The sequence below is a fragment of the Neofelis nebulosa genome, chromosome 11 (assembly GCF_028018385.1).
Source record: "Neofelis nebulosa isolate mNeoNeb1 chromosome 11, mNeoNeb1.pri, whole genome shotgun sequence".
NCBI lineage: Eukaryota > Metazoa > Chordata > Mammalia > Carnivora > Felidae > Neofelis > Neofelis nebulosa.
Window position 1 is genome coordinate 61,994,049 of NC_080792.1, and position 22,778 is coordinate 62,016,826.

Below are 22,778 nucleotides of genomic sequence, written 5' to 3' on the forward strand. Positions count from 1 at the left end.
AAACAAAACCCTCATTGGTTAAAGAGCAGACTCTTAACTATACAGGACAAACTGATGGTTGCCAGAAAGGGGGGTGGGGATGGTGAAATAGTAAAGGGGATTAAGAGCATACTTCTGATGGGCACTGAGCAATGTATACAATTGTTGAATCACACCTGTACACCTGAAACTAACACTGTCTGTTAACTATCCTGGAATTAAAAATTCTTTCTAAACTAAATAAAACCCACTGGGTGAGAAACTATTAACAATGTTTTTTTCTCTAGAAAGGAGAACTGGGTGACTGGAAAATGGGGTAGGAGGGAGACTTCTTTCATACATACTCTTTTGACCTTTTGGATTTCATGTCACATGCAAAATTGTTCATATTATTAAAATAAAACCTTGCTTTTTATTTTTTTTTAATGTTTTAAACATTTTATTTATTTTAAGACAGAGAGAGACAGAGCATGAGCAGCGGAGGGGCAGAGAGAGAGAGAGAGATACAGAATCGGAAGCAGGATCCAGGCTCTGAGCTGTCAGCACAGAGCCCGACGCGGGGACTCACAAACCACGAGATCATGACCCGAGCCGAAGTCAGACGCTTAACCTACTGAGCCACCCAGGCACCCCTTTATTTATTTTTTGTGTGTGTTTATTTATTTATTTTGAGAGAGAGAGAGAGAGAGACAGAACCCAAGCAGGGGAGGAGCAGACAGAAAGGGAGAGAGAGAGAGAATCCTAAGCAGACTCCGCACTGTCAGCACAGAGCCAAATGCAGGGCTCAAACCCATGAACCATGAGATCATGACCTGAACCAGAATCGAGTCAGAGGCTTTACTGACTGAGCCACCCAGGTGCCCAAAATAAAATCTTGCTTTTTAATTGGGATTGTTTGCATAGGTATGTTCAGTTGCTGAAAATTCAGTGAGTTCTATGTTTAGGGTATATGTACTTTTCTGAATGTATGTGTACCTCATAAAAAGTTTTTAAAAATCAAATAAAATCTGTAGGCAAAGAACAGAGTGCAGGCCACCATTGTCCTTGAGAATGTCCTTGAGCACAGGCCTATGTGCCCTTGAGAAGCCATCTAGATGTGCTTGGACACAGACCAGCTCCAGGCATCCTCTGCCCCTCCTCTTGTTGCCTTCCTTCTCTTAATCTTGGAGTCCTCCTGTGTGCACATTCTTAGTACATTCCTACTTTCTAATCTCTCTATGAAGCCAGCAAAGCCTGGAATGTTAACATTTATATTTCAATGGAAAATCATTCATAGCAATTCAGTGACTCAATAAGTAATCTGTCCCAGATTCCTGCCTTTTCGTTGGAAGGCATTGTTCTCTGTTAAAAGCGTTCCATGCTATAGCACTTCAGTTAGAGGGATTATATATCGGGAGTAAGGGGACTCTTTCTGCCCCTACAGTCTCCTGGGGAATTAGAACATGCTTAAATCAGGTTTTGGAAGCAGACATGCTTTAGCTAACAGTGTATTTGCTGGCACTAGAATGTAATCCCAACAAGGACGGGGATCCTGGAGCCTAGAACAGGGCATGGCACGTAGTGGGAACTCACATGCTTGTTGAATTAATGTTTGTACATGAACTGAGCCAAAAGTGACTAAAAAAGCCTGTTCCCTCTCTTTTCTCTTTTTCTGCCACCCACAAGCACAGACACCGCAGTACCAAAACTGCAGTCAGTGGTTTGGTATGTAAAGTAATATTAACAGTCCGTTTGTAAGTATTAATGCCTGATAGTCACAAGGCATCTTATTGATTTTGGTGTTATGAGAGATATGAAAGCATCTTTACATTTCAGTCTTCTATGTCTAACCCCATAAACTCTGGCTCCTAATAGAGTGTGGTGATTGTCAGACAAATCCAGAACAATGGCCAATGAGACACATAAGGACTTTAAAAGAGCGGGCGACCCAAGTGAGGGTTCCAGGATCTAAATAGGTGCACATTTGTGTGACAGAAAGGTTAGGTGATGTGATTTAATCATGTTGTTGGGGACACTAACGTATAGTATGATGCACTGAAGTTGGCGAGAGGATACGGGTATGTCAGATGAGAGAAGCTGGTGGCTCAGAAAAGGGAGGGAAACACTGAAAATTTTATTTTATTTTACATCAGATTGCTGTAAATAAAGAGTGCTTCCTGGGCGCCTAGGTGGCTCAGCTGAGTATCCTACTCTTGGTTTCAGCTCAGGTCGTGATCTTACAGTTCAAGAGTTCAAGTCCTGTAAAGAGTCCTGAGTCTGGCTCTGTGCTGACATCATGGAGTCTGCTTGAAATTCTCTCTCTCTCTCTCTCTCTCTCTGTGCCCCTCCCCCACTCAAGCTTCTTCTCTCTCTTTCTCTCAAAATGAATAAATTTTTAAAAAGTTTTTTTTAAGGAGTACTCAGGGGCGCCTGGGTGGCTCGGTTGGGCATCCGACTTTGGCTCAGGTCATGGTCTCGTTGTCCACAGGTTCGAGCCCCGCTTCAGGCTCTGTGCCAACAGCTTAGAGCCGGGAGGCTGCTTTGGATTTGGTGTCTCCCTCTCTCTCTCTGCCCCTTCCCCACTTGTGCTCGCTCTCTCTCTCTCTCTCTCTCTCTCAAAAATAAAATTAAAAAACATAAAAAAATTTTAAAGGAGTACTCAGTAAATAAAGATGGAGGTAAAATTAGACACATACATATGAATTTCTGATATTTACTAAAGCAGCCTAAATCAGTGTCACGTTCCCAGGGCCTCTCTGCTGCTTTCAATCATAGCAGCTGATTCTGTGTTGTAGAGAAGGAAAATGAAAACCAGCCTGACACAGATTGCTTGCTGTCAAAGATACAGGGTATTTCAAGACTAAAAAGGAGCTAATTTAAATAAGGGACTCCCATGGGCTGCACTTGTGACAGTGTGAGCATTAAAAAGAAAGTAATCATTCTGTAAGGCCCTTGAGTCCATTACAACCTCAAAAGAGGCAAACAGTATGAGGCGTGCTTCAGGAAAGCTATATAAATTTCTAATAACAGGTTCAGAAAATGATATGTACTGATAACCCCTGATTACATACCAGGCTTGTATTTTGTTTGACAACTGTCGCCATGCAGTGTGCATCAGGGCATGGAGAGTTGATCTGCTGGTGCAGGACTGACTCTGGGATCCTCTGAGGGGGATAGGGGACCAGGTAGAGGCAGGTGGGGACTATGCAGGGGTGAACTGTTATCGGGGGGAAAATCCATAAAGGCAAAGGAGTGAGTTACCAGGTGGTAAGGAGGTCTTTGGGAATGAGGGTGCCAGCCTGACTCACTGAGCCTCTGCTCCAGTCCTGAGACCCCACACCTGCTCTCTCCCCTATGGCACTGCAGGCCCAGGGCCTGGGATGTGGGATCCAATTCCGTGGCCGATAAGCACCTTTTTAACTCTGCGATGAAGAAGGAACTCCAGCCTATTATATGGGGGCTTGTTTAAGTTGCTTATATAGTTTTGCAATCATTGCACTATTTTATGTATGCTTTGGCTGCTGTTAGGATGGGTGATAGGGTTAGGGATCCTGATATGTTGGGTTCTGAAGTCTGACTTATCAGATGGACAAGTTAATACTTGAGGGTACAGGGCAATTTTGCCTCTGAGAATTATAAAAACTCCCAGTTGAAGTATTTGAAAGAATTAGATATCATACTCAACTATAGTTTGAACTATCTAAGAGAATTTAGTCAAGTTTGGAAATGCTGTTGTTTAGGGGAATTGAATCAGTCAAATTTACACACAGATTGAGTGCTGATTAAAGAACAAGGAGGGGCACTGGGTGGCTCATTTGGTTGAATGGCCCACTCTTGATTTCGGCTCAGGTCATAATCTCACTGTTAGATTGAGCCCATCATCGGGCTCTGGGAAGACAGTGTGGAAACTGCTTGAGATTTTCTCTCTCCCTCTATCTGCCTCTCCCCCACTCACATGCCTGCACGCTCCCTCTCAAAATAAATAAACATTAAAAAAAACAATAATGAAAAGTTGTATTTGACGTCCCAACATTATTAGGTGGTTGAAAAAATGAGCACGATTTATCAACTGAACATAAAGGTTGAAGAACATTTTGTTTTTAATTTTATAATTTTAGTTCATTAAGTATTGATAAAAAAAAAAAACCCACAATCTTCTTTTCTTTTTGGAGAATAATACTGCCTCCCTACCAAACAACACAAATGACAGCCCTCTACCACAGTTTAGTAAAGTAAAGGAGATGCAGTTGCCCATGTCACAGAAAAGGCCAGGCTCCTTTCTCCTAACAACCACATGATTTCTTTTTCTGACTAATCCAATTTTGGAATATTCATACAACAACCATGTTTTCCAGTGGGCTTTTTTTTTTTTTAATTTCCCCTGAAAGGGCATTTTGAGAGAGATGGAGACGGAGACAAAGACAGAGAGGGAGAAAGGGGTGCCTGGGTGGCTCAGTCGGTTAAGTAGCCAACTTAAGCTCAGGTAATGATCTTTTGGTCTGTGAGTTCGAGCCCTGCTTCAGGCTCTGCTTCCGATTCTATGTCTCCCTCTCTCTCTCTCTCTCTCTGCCCTTCCCCTGCTTGCTGTCTCTCTCACGTGCTCTAAAATAATAAACATTAAAAAAAAAATTTTTTTTTTAAAGAATAGAGGGAAGAAGGGAGGGAGAGAGAGAGAAAGAGAGATTCCTATTTAGTACTTGGAGAAATTCATTGAGACTTGGAAGTTCTGGAGATTCTCACCAATGACTTGTTCTTCTTTCTTTCTTTCTTTCTTTTTTTAAAATTATTTATTTATTTTGAGAGAGAGAGAGAGAGAGTACACTAGCTGGGGAGGAGCAGAGAGAAAGAGGGATAGAGGGAACCCCAAGCAGGCTCTGCACTGACAGTGTAGAGCCCAAGGTAGGGGAGTGGGGGCTCAATCTCACAAACTGTGAGATCATGACCTGACCCAAAATCAAGAGAGTCCGACACTTAACCAACTGAGAACCCAGGTGTCCCCAATGACTTGTTTTTCTGCTTTTAATCAGGCAAGAATGAAGAGTTGACCTTTGTTGACTAACACCCCCTCCCCCACTTCTTTCCCTCTTGGTTAAGGAAAGACTCAGGAGAGGGGCCCCCGGGACATGCCTTTTATCGTGGTTCCCAGACTTCTAGATTCCACACACCAGCAACATCTCAAAAAAAATTTTGTTTTTGTGACCTACATAGATTTGTCAATCATGTATGTGGCCAAGTGAAAAAGAAAAGCAAAAAGAAAGCCCTGCCATTTCCCATCACGATCATTTTATTACAGAAATGACATTTTTGACACCAAAATGCAGAAGGGACATGACTTGGGCTAAGGACATTTTTTTTCACATGAAATACACTTAGCTGAATGAAAATCTCACGGGGCTGTCCCTATTACTCTAGTGTGGGTATAAATGTCATGGGGGCAGACCAGTGCCCACCTGGGAGTTACAGCCCCAGAGAATAGGCTGTGCACTGGGTCCATCCCACAGGTCTCGTCACATGTGTGCAAGGACTCACTCTGTGCCATCTTGGGTCTCCTGTCTCTGACCGACCCCCCCCCACCCCCGCTGCCGCCGCCGCCGCCACCGAGCTGTCTGGCCCTCCTAGCCTCTTAGTGGGCTCAAGTGTCAGCCTCATATTGTTTAAAGTATCTGTGCCCCTCGATTAATGCGCCCCTTGGTTAATGCGCCTTATTATTGTCAGCATTACTTTACTCTCCAAAGTTGTCACGGGGCCAATCGTGAGTCCAAAGACATCATTTGAGCCCTTCCCGTCCCCAGTGGACAGCTTGGAGAGGGAACGCCCTCTTCAGAACTGAGAAGTGACCTCTGTGGGGCCAATGTGCTTCCCTGGGAGGAAATTTAGCATTGTTTTGCTGTTTCTGTCATCTTCCGTAAAAGAATAACCATCCTTCCCAAAGAAAATGGGAAAAGAACAAAACCCTTCCATATATGAAAACACCTCTGTTCTCAGACCACAAGTATTTTCCATGTGTGTTATCCAACTCATGCAGAGATGAGGACTTCTAAACTCTTCCCGAAAAGTTCCTAATCCATTTGATTACTAAAGGAAAGTTATATTAGAGACTCCTCAAAAGCTACCTAATACATTTAATTACTAAAAGGAAGTTGTTAGAGTTTTCTCTAAATTAGGAAAAATCAAAAACTAATTTTTAAAGTCCAGTGTGCTTCACTTTCCTTTAAAGATTTTCAATTTGTATATTAATGTTTTATATGACCTCTTCCAATTAGATTATCATTGCCATGACTGGGCAAACATCTACGACATATTCATTCAACAAATGTTTTGTTTGTTTGTTAAAGATTTATTTATTTTTGAGAGAGAGCATAAGCATGGAAGGGGCAGGGGGCCAGGGAGGGACAGAAGATCCGAAGTGGGTTCTGTGCAGATAACAGCTAGCCCGATGAGATCATGACCTGAACCGAAGTCAGAGGTCAGCTGCTCAACGGACTGAGCTACCCAGGCGCTCCCTCAACAAATGTTTTTAAAGTATGTGCTATGTGCCAACCATAGCTTTGGAGGCACGATGATGAAAACTCACCCTTTTCCATCAAGGGGCTTCAGGATTTTAACAGGGAGAAACAGACATGTTGATGTGTTCCCAGTGCTTTCTTAATTACCTAGGCAGGTACAACGGAACCCGAGGTGGGCATCATCAGTTCTCCCCGGGAGATGGCAGGGAGGGACCACACCCCCTCATCGGGGAGGGAAGGAGACGAGGGGAAGGCAAGTGTGATCAGCAGACCAGGTGGTGAGGGGTCTGGGTGTCCTGCGGGCAGGTGAGGCTGTGCTAGTTATTAAGTCATTGCCTCGCAGCTCAGCACTGCCCTGCTCTGCTCTGCAGTTTGAGCCCAAGGTAAAGGCTCTGCAAATATACTTCCCTTTGCCAGCTGGCTCCCCATTAGGACCCACCAGTGGGAGCACTGAGAGGACACTGGAAGGCTTGAGGAGGGAATGGCCACCTGCTGGCCTGCTGTTCTTGTTACCATCACACTGGCAGACTCCCAGCTCTTTTCCAGACCCCCAAACCAGTCTGCCCGTGTCTTGCAGAGGTGACAGCACCACCAGGCAGCAGTCTGGCCTCAAGGCCCCTCTTCCACACCTCTGCCCTGCCTGTGCAACAGCTCTCCATGGAGGCCCAGCTCCCCGCCTCAGGCCACCCCTCCCAGCTGGCAGGTTCTGGTGATCCGGCCTCTGCCTTGTTTCCTGAGCCAGCCCCCACTATCTCTGCTCACTAAACACTTTTCTGTGTTTGCCTTCTTACCTGCACAGCCAATTTCCTACATTGAATTCTCTCTAGTGAAATGCCTAGGGTTGTCTCTGCTGTCCCAAGAACCATGATCCATGTCATATCGGGTGTGAGTGGTCCAAGAAAACAAACTTTTAAAGGTCAGAATATGGGATCGATACGGATGTGTTTGGCCTTGAATGCAGTGCTGAAGTTCTTCCTGATGAAAATGGGACGCCAGTAATCTGCAGCATATGACGGCATCACTAGTAGTGAAATGATCGCCAGTGGTTCGTCGTGAGGAAGTGTCTACTGATGTGCCTGAAAGGACCAGTGGCCACTGCGCTTGATGGTTCAACAGCAACAAACATTACTGTGATGGTGGGATGCTGGCCACTTCTCTCTGCGCTGGAGACCTTACCGAAGGAATACAACCACACCTCTAGCTGATTTTGAGCAAGGAATCCAGCATCTAGGAGCATGGCTGGAGGAGCAGGAGATTAGGAGTAATAGATTAGGAGTCTATTGCCAACTCGATTCAGTGACTTCCTACTGGTTTGAATATGTTTGAGAAAGTTCATCGTGGAATACTGAATGCTTCTGAATATTTTTATTACTTTTTTTTTTTAATACGGTGACTTAAACCTAGCAAACTATACGTGCCTGGACTTGGGGGTCCCTGCTATTGGACTTGGGGTCCCTACTATTAATACATAGGCAAGCAAATGCTTTCTCAGTGCCCTCTCTGTAGCTTATCTCAGAGACTTTGATTCCTAGAGTTGGGAGAGATCATCAGCCCCTCTTACAACACCCCTGCCTCATTCGCTCCTACCCAAGGCATCCAATGACGCACTTTCTGGTTTTCTGCAGCCCATCCCAATTTTTAATAGCTCTAACTGGGAGAATTTCCAGATCTTGAGCAATGTTTGCCTCACTGTAACTTTCTACTATTAATCCTAGTTTTGTCCCAAGGAATTATGTAGATTAATTCTAGCTCAGGGGTGGATCCAGAATTAGTGGAGCTGATCTTATTCAACTTGGGGTGGGGGGGAGGGCTCTCCTTCAGAAAAAAAAGAATAACAATGATGAACATGATATTAGGTGGAAGTCTTCAAAGAAAATAGCACAGGTGGGGGGCCCAGAAGCTTCTATTCCATGAAAGCCATAGCAAATCCACTTCTGTTCCAATCTCTTTTCCTGAGACTTCTTCATGTTACCTCTTTCTCCACCATGCTGAGAGGTTTTTCCTTCTCCAAGATAAGCATCCTTCGTTGACCCAACTGTTTCCTTGGACGTATTCAGATTTGTCACGGACCCTCCTAAAAAATGGTTGCATAAAACAGTCACTGCCTCTGGAGAAGGAAAGTGGGAGACAGTGTCCGAGCTGAGAGGAGACCTGTCAATACATGCCCTCATGAAGACTTTGTGTCATGAGCATGCATGGCTGCACAATGAAATGCCTTTAGTCACAAATTTAAACAAATAACTTTTTCGAGCATGTCAAAAACTGAATAACACACTCCAGGATGACCTACCCAGCCAGAGTACAATTGGAGTCTAACCTACATGACTCTAAATATCAGGGAATCCTAACATTTCGGGGTGCTGGTCCCACAAGTGCTAGGTAACCCTAGGCACTCACTCCGCACTTGCACAGTTACTCTTTGAGACCTAAACAGAGGAATTTCCACTGACCCCAGTGAAATTTTCCTTTGCCAAGCTGTCCACAAAATTCCTTGAAGCCTTTTTCTATCATCTGCTGTGAATTACCCCTCTTAGGTTTGCCGTCTGGAAAACTGACACATGCTTTTGTTCACTCAGCTCTAAAATCATTAAGGGCCTCTCAGATTCGAAGACAAAGAAAGCCAAATAATTGTACAATGTGACTAGGTCTATAGCCAGTCAGAGAGTAGAGCCGCCAGGACCTGGGGGCCTGGGGAGGTAGAGGTGAGGAAGGCTAAGAGTGGAAAAATACTGAATGCTGAGTCAGAGCGGAGAGTAGTGTCTTCAAGGCCCCCCAGACCAGGTGGTCTTGGCAGAGGTCCTGAGAAAGGCCTCATCTGAGACAACCCCCCCCCCACAAAAAGAGGCCTGGAAGTGGGGGTGTTTGGGCCAGGCTTGCAGATATGCCTCAGAGCAGGGCAGGGGTGGGGGGTGGAGGTGCAGCGCGGTGGGGCTTGCCTCTGAGTCTTTGCAACACTGTCCAGAAAACTGCAGTGCCCTGGCTGAGCACCAAGTCTAGCATGGGTAGGGCAGAGCCTACCCCTTATGAGACCTGCCAGGTAAAACTTTGTAATTGCCTGTAGTCTGGTCTGAAAACATCACACGTTGAAACTTGGCCTGGAGCCAGACTCCTCAGGCTAAAGTTAGAATAAAACATGATGTCTCAACCTCAGCGTTATTAACATTTTGAGCTGGATGATTCTTTGTTGGGGAGGAGAGGGGGCTATGCTGTGCATTGTGGGATATTTTACAGTATCCTTGGCCTCTATCCACCAGATGTTAATAGCACTCCCCACATCGTGACAACCCAAAGTGTCTCCAGACATTGCCAAATGTCCCCTGAAGGACAAAATCACACTGGTTGAGAACACTGAAACAGAGGAACATAGTACCTCTGAGACTTGTGTTACTCAGAATTCTACTTCTGTAAATCTGCTTCCGTCTACCTTTCAGGCATTGCCCTGGGAATGTTTCTTCTGCCTAAAATATCCTTTCTTTCCTTGTCTGGTTGTGGACACCTACTCTTCCTCTCACCTCTCCATGAAGCCTTTCCTGACCACACTCCAGCGTGGGTCTTGTCTTTGTACAGCTTCGGACTGTGCTTCTATTATTATAGTCTTAGTCTGTCTGCAACACATCCATCCACACAGGTCTGGCACTCAATAGGCCAGTTGTATATGTTGGAGAGAGTGGACTTAGACAAGAGGAACCAATAGTTTTCAAAGGAGACTGAAAAAGGAGTCGCCACAGTCATGCAAAAAATATACCAGCAGATATTGAGGTCCTGGACACAAAGAGTAGAGCACTACAAGAAGAAGTCACCCCCAGAGTGAAATGCTGTTGCAAATTGAAGTAGGAAAAAAGATTAAAAAGTCTCTTGTATGCAGCACTCAGAAGGGCACTGGCGACATTCATGAAAGCAGGTGAGGCGGGTGACACAGGAAGCCACATGCCCTGCAGCAGGTTGAGGGGCAGCTGGCTGGCTGGGCACTGAGGAGAGGGAAGGCTCTTTCAAGGAGATCCAGACACAATGGGAAGGTGGTGACTAGAAGGGGTGCAAGGTCAACAGAAGACATTTAAGAAGAGGCAGACATCATGGGCGGAGCAAGGAGGAAGAAATAGTCGGTGGAAATGGATGTAGGGAGTAAACATACCAGAGAGAGGAAGTAATTGATGAGGTGAGGTCCAGAGGGAAATTGGAGGGAATGGGTCCAGAGCACAACAGGGAGGAAACAGAGAAGTGCATCTTTTGAAACAGGAGAAAGTGAGGGGCGCCTGGGTGGCGCAGTCGGTTAAGCGTCCGACTTCAGCCAGGTCACGATCTCGCGGTCCGTGAGTTCGAGCCCCGCGTCAGGCTCTGGGCTGATGGCTCGAAGCCTGGAGCCTGTTTCCGATTCTGTGTCTCCCTCTCTCTCTGCCCCTCCCCCATTCATGCTCTGTCTCTCTCTGTCCCAAAAATAAATAAAAAACGTTGAAAAAAAAAATTAAAAAAAAAAAAGAAACAGGAGAAAGTGAGTGCAGGGGAAGGGTGCTGTGTGTTACCATGGTGAATTACTTCTTAGTGCATTTGGACTTAGTGCAATAGGGCATTTGGACAGTGAGCAGAGGTTTGGAAACGTCAGTGAAGGGGAGAGGAAAAGCATTGTTGGGAAGCACCAAAGTCGAGGGAATGGAAAGTGGCCAACATTAATGAGCACCTACTATGTGCCAGATCTTTTAGCTGTTACTTCGTTTACTGCTTGTGACTGCCCTATGAAGTTGGTGTGATATCACTTTATAGATGACCAGAAAGTGAAGTGAAAGAGATAAGGTCTCAGGTAAAGCCTGATGTCCTAGCGAGTAGCATACCTGGACCCTGAGCCTACGTTGGGTCTGAAGTCATATCCTTTGCGGTGCTCCACTCTTGGAGGTATCAGGACAGTTAAGATAGTGGGAATAGGTGCAGGACAGAAAGAAGTATGGACAGTTCAGACAGGGAGTGGAATATGGGAATGGGAATGAACACATTGGAGGCAAGAGGTCAAGAACCTCTGAGACTACTGCAGTCTGTCGTTCTTTTAAACGTTGGCAAAATCTGGAAAAATGGGATAGGCCGAGGGAGGGTTAAAAAACTATAATCCTGGAGATGGACTCTGCAAAATGTGCATGATGACCTTGAAGTTAACACCCTGAGGACGGTGGAGTTGCTGTGTGGGAGGGATCTCCTTGGAGTTGGGGTCTCCCCTGAAGTCAGAAGAGCAAGGTGTAAAATGTGAAGGGATGAGGGAACACTAACCTCCTTCTCCCCACCCCCATCCTTCTGTCCTCACTCACATACCCCGGGCCCTAGAGATGCAGAAGAGTTTCCAGAAGGGGTGCTTTATTGCTAGAGATAGCCTGCTTTCACTTAGGACCAGAAGAGCTGGGTTTGTGTGTGTGTTGAGGGCAGGGGTTTAACAGAGAAATGGGTACATTGGGGTGGGGGTGGGGGTCTCAATGAGAAAGCCTGTCACAGTAGCAGCAATGGGAGGAGGGTGCATGAGAAACAAAGATGAGCCCAAAGCCCAAAAAGAGAGTAGGCTTTCGGGGCTGATCTAAGCTTTGGACAGTAGTAACCGTGAAGTGCTGAGACACAAACTGCTTTAGTCCACACCTCTTGTCCTCCTTTCAGATGGACACACACCATTTAAAAATAAACATACTGAGGGGCGCCTGGGTGGCTCAGTCGGTTAAGTGTCCGACTTCGGCTCAGGTCACGATCTCGCGGTCCGTGAGTTCGAGCCCCGCGTCAGGCTCTGGGCTGATGGCTCAGAGCCTGGAGCCTGCTTCCGATTCTGTGTCTCCTTCTCTCTCTGCCCCTCCCCCATTCATGCTCTGTCTCTCTCTGTCTCAAAAATAAATAAATGTTAAAAAAAAAATTTAAACAAAAATAAAAAAAATAATAAACATACTGAGGCGCTGGGTGGCTCAGTCGGGTTGAGCATCCCACTTCAGCTCAGGGCATGATCTCAGGGTTCAGTTCCTGAGTTCGAGCCCCCTAACAGGCTTGTTGCTGTCAGCGTAGAGCCTGCTTTGGATCCTCTGTCTCTCTCTCTCTCTGTCTCTGCCCCTCCCCTCTCGCACTCTCTCTCAAAAATAAACATTAAAAAAAAAAAAGAAGAACAACCATACTTAAGAGGAGTTACCCAAGCCCTGTCCAAATACATTGAAATTTCAGGATAATTTATCACATGCATGCCCAATTCTCCTTCAACGTCCTGAGCTACTCTAAGAGGACAAGGTCATTGCCTGATAAATCACATCTCTTTTCCCACTCCCAGGCACCACAGAGTATTTATTCTAAAGACATTTGATTCTTAATGATCTTAGAATATGGGGAAGCTATGAACCATTTCTGCTGCTGCAGTGTCTGAGTACTGAGCAAATCTTTCCCTGCCTTGGCCTTTTCCGTAGAGCCCATGGAACAACTGGCAGGGAAGACAAGTTCCCCAGACTGGGGTGGGAGTTGGGGGGTGGGGTGAGAGGGATTAGCAATCACTCAAAGGGTCTCTTGTGCCAAAAAGAGCCTACAGATCAAGATTTGAGGACCTGGAAAGATAAGCAAGTCTGGGCTGATGTTGCTGTCCCCCCATTCACCTCCCTTTCCTTCCCTCCTCTCCCAACAGCAGGTACACCCATTGGAAGTCCCACTAGCCTTAGGACAAGACTGAGAATGCACTTTTGGAAAAATATGATCCTGTCCTCTATCTTTGCTTTATATACCCCCTTCATCCGCATTTTGTGTGGCAGACCATTTGATCCAAAATAATTTGGTTAAAAAGTTGATCCAGGGGCGCCTGGGTGGCTCAGTCAGTTAAGTGTCAGACTTCAGCTCAGGTCATGATTTCACAGTTCATGAGTTCAAGCCCTGAGTCACACTCTGTGCTGACAGCTCAGAGCTCGGAACCTGCTTTGGATTCTGCGTCTCCCTCTCTCTCTCTCTGCCCCTCCTCCACTTGTGCTCTGTCAAAAACAAATAAACATTTAAAAAAAAACATTAAAAAAAAAAAAGAACTAGCTGATCCAAAACAAAAATTTAGTTTACACAACAAATCTGCTGGAAAATGTGTCATCGACTATTATTATTTTTTCAGCGTTACTGAGGCATAATTGACAGGTAAAATTGTAGGATATTTAAAGTGTACAATGTGATGATTTGATATATCTATATGTTATGAAAGAGCTTCCCCCCTCCATTGAGTTAATTAACACATCACCTCATATACTTACCTCCTCCTTTTTTTCTGACGAGAACATTGAAGTTCTATGGTCTTAAAAAAAAATTCAGTTCTACAAGACACTCTCATCAGCTATATTCACCATGTTAATACATTAGATCTTCCAATCTCATTCATCTTATAGCGGAAAAGTTTTAACCTTTTACCAATCTCTCCCTATTTCCCCCAACCCCCAGGTCGTGGCACCACTGTTCCACTCTCTGTTTCTATGAGTTGGACTGTTTTTTCAGATTACACATATAAGTGACACCATGCTTTCTGTCTGGCTTTTTTCACTTAGTATAATACCCACCAGGCTCATCCATGTTATCAGAAATGACAGGATTTCCTTCATGTTAAAGGCTGAACTATGATCTATCTATCATCTATCTATCTACCTACCACATTTTCTTTATCCATTCATCTGTTAACACTTAGGTTATTCGCATACTATTATGAATAATGATGTATTATTTTTAAAATTTCTTATTTGAATTCTTTTTTATTCATTTTAGGCAAATAAGAATCTATGTTTTTGGTAACATCTTTTTATATAAATTTATTTAAATCTTTGTAAAAATGTTTTTAATGTGTATTTATTTTTTGAGATAGAGACAAAGTGCGAGCGAGGGAGGTGCAGAGAGAGAGGGAGACACAGAATCCGAAGCAGGCTCCAGGCCGTCAGCACAGAGCCAGATGTGGGGCTTGAACTCACAGACCACAAGATCATGACCTGAACCAAAGTCAGACACTTAACCAACTGAGCCACCCAGGTGCCCCTGTTTTTGGTAACATCTTGACAAATCTTTTAATTTTGCAAATCAGTTGGAAATGAATGTTTCCAATCATCTGTTCACGTTTGCATAATTTTTCTTGCACAGTGGGAAGGGGTGTATTAGATTTAGAAATGTTTAAAGCCATTGTGACACAGACAAGTGGTGCTGGCTTGAGTTGTTGTTCCAGCAAGCAGAAGGAGATAGAAACTCCTTGATTCAGCTGGACTTTATGCCTAAGATTTCTGTTCATCCTGCTGGGCAAATTTTAGAGTCCTTTCAGTGTATTTTCTACATGCTCACATTGCAAAATAAGGAGTGTGTTCTCTTTGGCGCTGCTTAAATCTGGACTCTACCACAAACATGTACATTCTTCTGGTGGGCAGCTAGAGAGTAGCCATGTCGGTGGCCTGTTGAATTCCTCAAAGTCTGTGCTCTGCAGTAGCCCTGAGACAGGTTTGTTTTTGTTTTGTTTTGTTTTGTTTTGTTTTTTTTTTAATTTTTTTTTTCAACATTTTTTATTTATTTTTTTGGGACAGAGAGAGACAGAGCATGAACGGGGGAGGGGCAGAGAGAGAGGGAGACACAGAATCGGAAACAGGCTCCAGGCTCCGAGCCATCAGCCCAGAGCCTGACGCGGGGCTCGAACTCACGGACCGCGAGATCGTGACCGAGACAGGTTTGTTTTAATGATGCTCTTACTGTGGGTGGGGTCATACAATACCTAGATATTCAAACTCTGGCTTAACCTTAACAATACGGCCTCAGAATGCATCTCCTTGTTTTTGTTTCTGAGATTTAGGGATCAATGGATGGTACCCGTTTTCTCTTTTTCCCCTGTTTCCAGAAGGCTTCACCTTTAATCACAAAACTATTTGGAATCCTGGGGAAATATGCTCCCACCTTACGTAAAACCATTTTATAAGACACAAAGTGGATACAACAGTCCATTGACATGAAATAAGAAAATTAAGGGTGCCTGAGTGCTCAGCCGGTTAAGCGTCTGACTCTTGGTTTCAGCTCAGGTCATGATCTCGAGGTTTTGTGAGTTCGAGCCCCACATCAGGCTTTGTGCTGGCGGCACAGAGACTGCTTGGGATTCTTTCTCCTCTCTCTCTCTGCCCTTCCCCCCACTCATGCTGTCTCTGTCTCTCTCAAAATAAATAAACTTCAAAAATTAAAAAAAAAAAAAAAAGAAGAAGAAGAAGAAGAAGAAAACTAGAACCCCGGCAACTTGAGGGTTCAAGTATGTCATTTGTTACAAATGTTAGAAAGCACTGCAAATAGCAAACAAAAGGCAAATCAAGTTCCGGAATGCGGAAGACATGAGAACAATGCTCATGATATAAATATGAAGACTTTTTTTCCCTAAGTAATGAAAAGTAGGATTGACTTTGTAGAAGTTAATTTTAACAACTTCAAGAGACCTCTCATACCGGAATAAAAGAAATATCTTTGTTTTACTTTGCTTTCTGTCTCTGGTCTCAATGATGGTCCCCCCACAATCACCATTACCTCCAAAAGAAATAGGCTTTGAAGGGAGAGTCAAATGAGTCAGGGAGTTGTTTAGTGTCCTCGAGGATGGTATTTGTGCAGAGGAAACAGGTGGCTTTGGTCTTATAATTAATATTTATTACTAAGTTTCTAGTTCAACTTAATTCATATTTTGTTTAGCAAATTTAAACAATCACTTCTAAAAAGTGATTTTTTATTATAATATGATTGTTTTGTTAAGTGCATTTAATTTTTTAGATTACATTTATACATTTAATGTATATGTGTTCACCGACAATCCCTTAACATGGAGATCCTGGGATTATGAGTTTGGTTCTCTTTAGTATTTCTTCACTTAATTCTACATCCTACATTTCTTCATTTAATTCACTTAATTTCTTCACTTAAAAGATGCTCATCCACTGAAGGAACAACGCTCAACCCAATTCCAGGAAGACAAGGTGTCTGCTCCAGGCTTTTGAACTTGATGCCATTCTGCTTCATTTTCACATTCTTCCTATTGCTGGGACCACAGCTCTCACTGATGTGACAGTGACACTTGATTGAATTCTGCACCTGTCCCCTGGATTTTGTCTGACTCTGCAAACCAATTTCCAAAGACAACTTAATGACAATCTGTTGCTACGCTCATCTACCAGTTTTCCCATCCTCTTTCTCTTAAGCCCTGCATGATATTTTCCCCTGTCCAGAGACATTTCCAACTCAACTCAGTGGTGGCCACCTTCCAGGTGCAAAGCCACCAACTGAAATAACTGATAATATAGAACTGATAATATAGAATCACCCTCTCTTCTTGTTTCCCTGAACACCAAGAGCCACTATGTCATGAAGATATGCCTGTTGAATAAATGAACGCATGAATGAATAAACAAATGATATCTATGGGGATAAATCCACACAAAAATATGAAATTTATCTTTGTTTTATTTTCCTCTTAAATTGGTTTCCTCTCTTGGCAGAAGAGACTCAAACGTTAATACTGATCAAAATATTTCCTTTTTGTGAGAGACGGGTAGAATGCACATATCTCATTTAAATCTCATATTCATCCTTCAAAGTGAAAAATATGCTAGCTTAAAAGCAATGGCTGCCTTAGAAATGAAAATTCTTGAGATTCTTTATTTGCTAGCTTTCCTCTGTCAGCTATATATTCCCTAAAGGTATATGGTGATGTGCTCTCTCTCTCTTCATGTGTGTATAAACACAATTTTTAACTGTACTAAAAAGTACTTTCTTTTTTAAAGTTCAGATTAGATTTTTTAAAGTTTAGGGGCATTTGGGTGGCTCAGTCGGTTGAACATGAGTTCGGCTCAGGTCATGATCTCACAGTTCATGGATTTGAGCCCCATGTTGGGCTCTGTGCTGACAACTCAGAGCCTGGAGCCTGCTTTGGATTCTGTGTCTCCCTTTCTCTCTCTCTGCCCTCCCCCCACTGTGTTCTCTCTCTCAAAAATAAATAAACAAACATTTTTAAAGTGTAATATAAAACAGGGCCTTAGGGGCGCCTGGGTGGCTCAGTCAGTTAAGCCACCAACTCTTGATTTCCACTCAGGTCATGATCTCATGATTCTTGAGATTGAGCCCGGTGTTGGGATCTGTCCTGAGCATGCTTGGGATTCTCTTTCTCTGCCTCCCCCCTGCCTGCATGTGCACGCTTTCTCTCTCTCTCTCCCTCTCTCTCTCTCTCTCTCAAAATGAGTTAATTTAAAAAAAAAAATGCCTTAATTAAAACATGACGATTTTGATTATTGCCAGAAACTCCATTTTAATAAACTTAATCTGCCTTCCAAAGGCAGGTGAACTGTTTAAGGGGCTTCATGCAACAAAGTTGGTTCAGGAAGCTTGTTATTTGTTACTCTAAGCATTGGAGCCGATGCAGACTATTATCACTAATGAGGGAGTACTTAAGATACTCTTAAGGAAGAAGGAAATGTCAAAAATGGACTGCAAGGTGAAGAAAGGTCTGGCAGGACTGAGCACATTCGTGCACTTCCCCCTTTCTGCAGTTACCAAAACAACCCGAAAAAGAAAGTGCAAGTATGAACACTTGAAAAGCCAGCGACTGTGTGATGAAGACATAAAGCTTCGAGAGGAATTGCCTGACTCAGTGCTGGTCAGTGTTCCATCCACTTCAAAAATGTCAAGTGTTTTGATAATTGGATTAAATGCAACAGAATCTCACCGTGTCTTCCTCTCAAATGTTATTAATAACTTCGTAGCGTTTTGTAAGTACTATCAAACAAACTTTCTCCACCGTAATGTAACAATGCCTTTTTAGGTTAAAAAAAAAAAAAAAAAAAAAAAAAGCTTTGCAAATGGAGCATAAGCTTTCGATAAAAAGGAGGAGAAACATTTGCCTGAAAACAATCCAGTTTTAAAATACAGGCAGATGGAAGAGTTTGTTAGTATGGTCCCATCTCCATTCCTTTTCAACCCCAAGAACCTTCCCCCAGCAGAGAGACCTGAGGGTGAATTATCCTAAGGGGAAAGGGATACGTACCAGGAGAAGAACTCAGAACAAAGCATGCCCATTTGGTCAGTGCTTACGAAGAAAATACAAATTTTGAAAAAGATATGATGAGGCAGAGGTTGTGTCCCTCCCACCACCGCCTCCTCCCCGGGAGATCGGAGATCCGGATGGCGTGAGACACAGAAGGAGCACTGCTGTGACGGAAGAGTTAAAGCTTAAAGCCAGCCACGCTGCCCCCTCCCGCAGAAGGGCGGAGCTGGGGGGTAGCGGGGGAGGAGGACTTTTCCTGGAAAACTTTAGGAAGCCTGGGCCCCTTCCTGGCAGGACCTGGGAAGCGTGCACGGACCTGATTTCCTTCCACACGACACCAGCTTGGGGGAGGGTGAGCCAGTAAAGGGGAAAATGTCCAAACTGGAAAGACCAGGCTGGGAACGTCCCCTGGGGAGCATCCCATAGCGCCAGTGCCCCGGAGAGGGGTTGCCCGAGACCCGAAGGGACCTGGGGGTTAAGGAAAAAAACTAGCACGGTCTGTCAATACCCCAGATTACGATGGCCAAGGCTGTCAAAGGAAGGAATGATCATAGTGGCCTGGATGGAGCAGGTCTCATATCAGCATCAGCTAGCATAAGACAGAGAGAGGTTCAAAGGGCAAGAGTCCTCTCCCACGGCTGAGCCCCCTTTGTATGCACCCACCTAGGGAAAGCAGGGAGATCTCAAAGCTGAATTAATTGAATTGTGAACTTGAAAAAGTCTGAAAACTCAGACATGTCTGAATTGTCCTGGAAGTAACTTTTCTGCCATCGGGTAGGAGAGGAAGCTAGACAGGGAATCCAGTTATGGGGAAATAAAGAGAGTTGCACGTAATACCTCTGGGTCCATGGGTTGTGAAATCTCATCTACTCTGCTAGAATCATCAATGTCATGAACTTCCTCATGCAGAATTTCAGGTGCATGGAACTGGAAATATTGGACATTTATTTTACAAGACTGAGGTCTTGCATGTTAAGATTAGGTTAACAGAATGAAAGTTAACAGGTTAAGGTTAGGTTAACAGAAATTGAAGTACAATTTCATGAAGCTTTGTTGTAGATCTCCAGGATCCACAGTAGTAAGACCGACAGACATAGCATGGAAATAAGCAGTGAGTGGAAAGCACAGCAAAGAGGAAACAGGTGTTCCAGAAAAACTTTGCAAAATTCTGAAAGCCAGCACACCTGGTGAATTCTCAGGGCTTATCTGGTACAAGGTCACACTCAGCAGGAGGGGTAATGACCCCATTGACCGCTTCCTCAGTGGGAATGATGACCTGGAAGTTTTTTCCAGAGTAAGAAAAAGCATCTCCAGTTTTACAGTGGAAGTAAATGAGGAGAGATAACCTTCAGAGGATGTTTTTTATAGACAATTCTGCTGGAACAGAGTTTTGCAAGGTCTCCAAGAATGGTTCTTTGTTGTGGAGCCATGCATAGAACATTGGGTGATATTTAAATACAGAGCATGTGTTAGTAATCACCTGTCTGACTTAATTTAGTGAGAAGTTGTGGGGTTGGTTGACTTTGATTATTGCATAAGTGACCCCCTGCACAGCTTGGCAGGGAGCTGGGTGGTAGAGTGTTGGCTCTGTTGTTGCATCCTGGAGAGCCAGACTCCCTATGGCCTTCTACAAGGCCTCTTAGCTGAGAAAAGCTCTCTGTAGCCCTAAGTGTGGTGATGAACCTCTTTAACTCCCAACTGTATCAATTTGCTAAAGCTGCAAAGTACCCCAGACTGGGTGGCTTAAAAACAGAAATGTATTTCCTCACAGTTCTGGAGGTGAGAAGTCCAAGGTCAAGGTGTCCACAGCTTTGGTTTCTCCTGAGGCCTGTCTTCTTGGCTTCCCTTTTCTTATAACAGCATCAGTCATACTGGATTAGGGCCCATCCTAAGAACCTCATTTTAACATGATTACCTATTTAAAGGCCCTATCTCCAATGTGTCTGTAGACACATTCTGAGGTGCTGTGGGTTAGGACTTCAACACGCGAATTTGGGGGGAGACAAAATTCAGCCCTTAACACCAAATTTCCACACCTGAGGCCAAGAATGGTCAAATGTTTACCCTGGGCCTACTTCTAGGGATTCAGATGAGATGAAAGGACAAAGCTCGTCAAATGTCCTAATCAGTGAGTCTTGGCCTCCAAGAATCAGATCAGATTTCAAAATAACCTGGGAAGCTAGAGAAGTAGGTAGAGTAGAAAAACATTGTTGACATTTTATTTAGGCCCTGCTTTGTTCCAGAAAGGACTTGAGGCGAGGGGACTCCCAGATTAATAAGGATATAAAGAGTAAGGCAAAAGGAGACAGTCTGTCATGAGTGCCCATCTACTCTCTCACTGCCTCCCTCCCCCCCTCTATTCTTTGACTGCATTTCACATCCTGGTGACCAGAGTGCCCACTGAGGCTGCACCCTCAGGGTGGGGGTGGAAGGGACAGTTAAGAAGTAGCTTTTCAAGGCAGAGCACTGTACTCTAGGGGCTTACCAAAGTAAATGTGATTTCCCAGGGCCTCTGAAAGAGGTAACTAGCAGACTAGCATATAGGTCATGATGGTGAAGAACTATCTTGTGTTTCCACAGAGAATCATCAGTAAAGCACGAGAAACTTGGATAATCCATTAGAAAAAGCTGGTTTCAGTATTCAATGATTAACAGATATTTACTAAACTCCTACTATGTGCCCAGCAACATGTGGATCACTTTATGGTACACTGGTGAGCCAGTCTTTAAAAACAGTAGCAAACACACTAGTACCAAATACATGTATATTAACGTATATAATACATAACAAAAACCCTGTTGTTTAAAAAATATAATTTATTGTCAAATTGGCTTACATACAACACCCAGTATTCATCCCAACAAGTGCCCTCCTCAATGCCCATCACCAGTTTCCCCTCTCTCCCACCCAAATACCCTATTTTTTGAGGAGCAATTAAAACTGAGGCAAAGAAGGTTATTTGTAACTTACTCAAATCCACATAGCATGGAAGAAATGAGGCCAATATTTTGACTTAGGAAAATCTGGCTGGCTCCAAACTTCATTCTGGTAAAAAACCACCTGATTCTACCTTAAGATATCTGGAAGTTAAGCAATGAAGTTATGAAGTCTTTTTCTCTAGATGTTTAGATAGGCTGAGGTCCATAAGAGCTTATCTAAAGATGTAATTGAGCTCCTAGATTGGTCCAGGACAGACGGTAGCACAGAGATGTGTTCAGAAAAGGGAGCTAAGAAGACACCAAAGAGAAATTTTGTAACTTCCTAATTTTGCTTGGTGTTGGAAGGGATCTCTAACGAAAACCTGCCATGAAGACCAACAAATGAATGCATTAATTTCAGAGTAAAGCATTCAGAACACAGTCTTATGTATTTTCAAAAGTCCAGCTCTGTATCTTGAAAACCATGAAAAACTGGAACAAAGAAGATGAAGCAGGGCATCCCTTTAGCTGCCCCCAAATGGCCGTTGGTGGGAGCTGGGGCAATTCTTGGCCTAGTTTTCTGAGCTGTTGGGCAAGGCTAGAGCGCAGACTAAAGCCCTATCCAGCTCTGGCTTCCTAATTCCTCTTCATGGTCTATAATTTTCACCTCTTTACACCGTAAACCTCAAGTTTCTCTGCAAGATGTTTCAACATAAAGTGCTCACAGACAAAATCTAAAAGCATTTAATTCCATCATTAGGTTATTTGTGTAAAAAATGTCCCATCGAGGTTCTTGTACAAACTCCCATTGTTCTCCCAGACTCTGAGAAGTGGCACTCCAGAAAAATTTTATATGGGTCAGCATATTTTATAAAGGGGTAGGCAGAGCAGCTTATGAAATTAAACTCCTGGAAATCACAGACACACTCTCAGGAAATGCCTTGTATTTATGTTTAGGTGGTGCCAGTGTTCAACAGCGTTAAATAATCCAAGGTCGAAAAGGTCATTCCTCATTACAGAGAAAGGCTGCTCGGTTTGGGCTCCACATGGGAATTCTGAGTTCAGACAGTTTGTAAAATTCACTGTCATCCTTGTTTGTGGTTTTTAGTTGGGGTGAAGGCTTCTCGTTTGCAACGAAACATTCAGGAACACAGGCGCTTTGTGACGGCGGGCGTCCGCGGGTGACCGAGCCGGCCGACAACCCCGGCGTCCTGTGGCTTTCCGCTGAGGGAAGAGCAACCCGTTAGCAGCTGAACGAAGAGCCTTCGGCCTGGCCGCTTCTCGAGCCACGTGCGCACGGGCCGCCCGGCGGGGGCGAGAGGGTCGGAGGCGCCCCCAACTGGCTCAGACGCGTCGGCGCCCACTGCATATCGGGTGCCCGGCTGCAGTCGTGG

The 22,778-nt window shown here is 44.1% G+C and overlaps 1 long non-coding RNA gene across 1 annotated transcript; it reads right to left on the reverse strand.

Moving 5' to 3' along the window:
- Positions 1–6,274: 6,274 nt before the first annotated feature.
- Positions 6,275–20,031, reverse strand: LOC131490423 (uncharacterized). The gene is made up of 2 exons (XR_009251094.1): positions 18,466–20,031; positions 6,275–8,538 (listed from the first exon to the last, which is right to left on the reverse strand). It is a non-coding gene; the product is annotated as an uncharacterized LOC131490423 (long non-coding RNA).
- Positions 20,032–22,778: the final 2,747 nt, after the last annotated feature.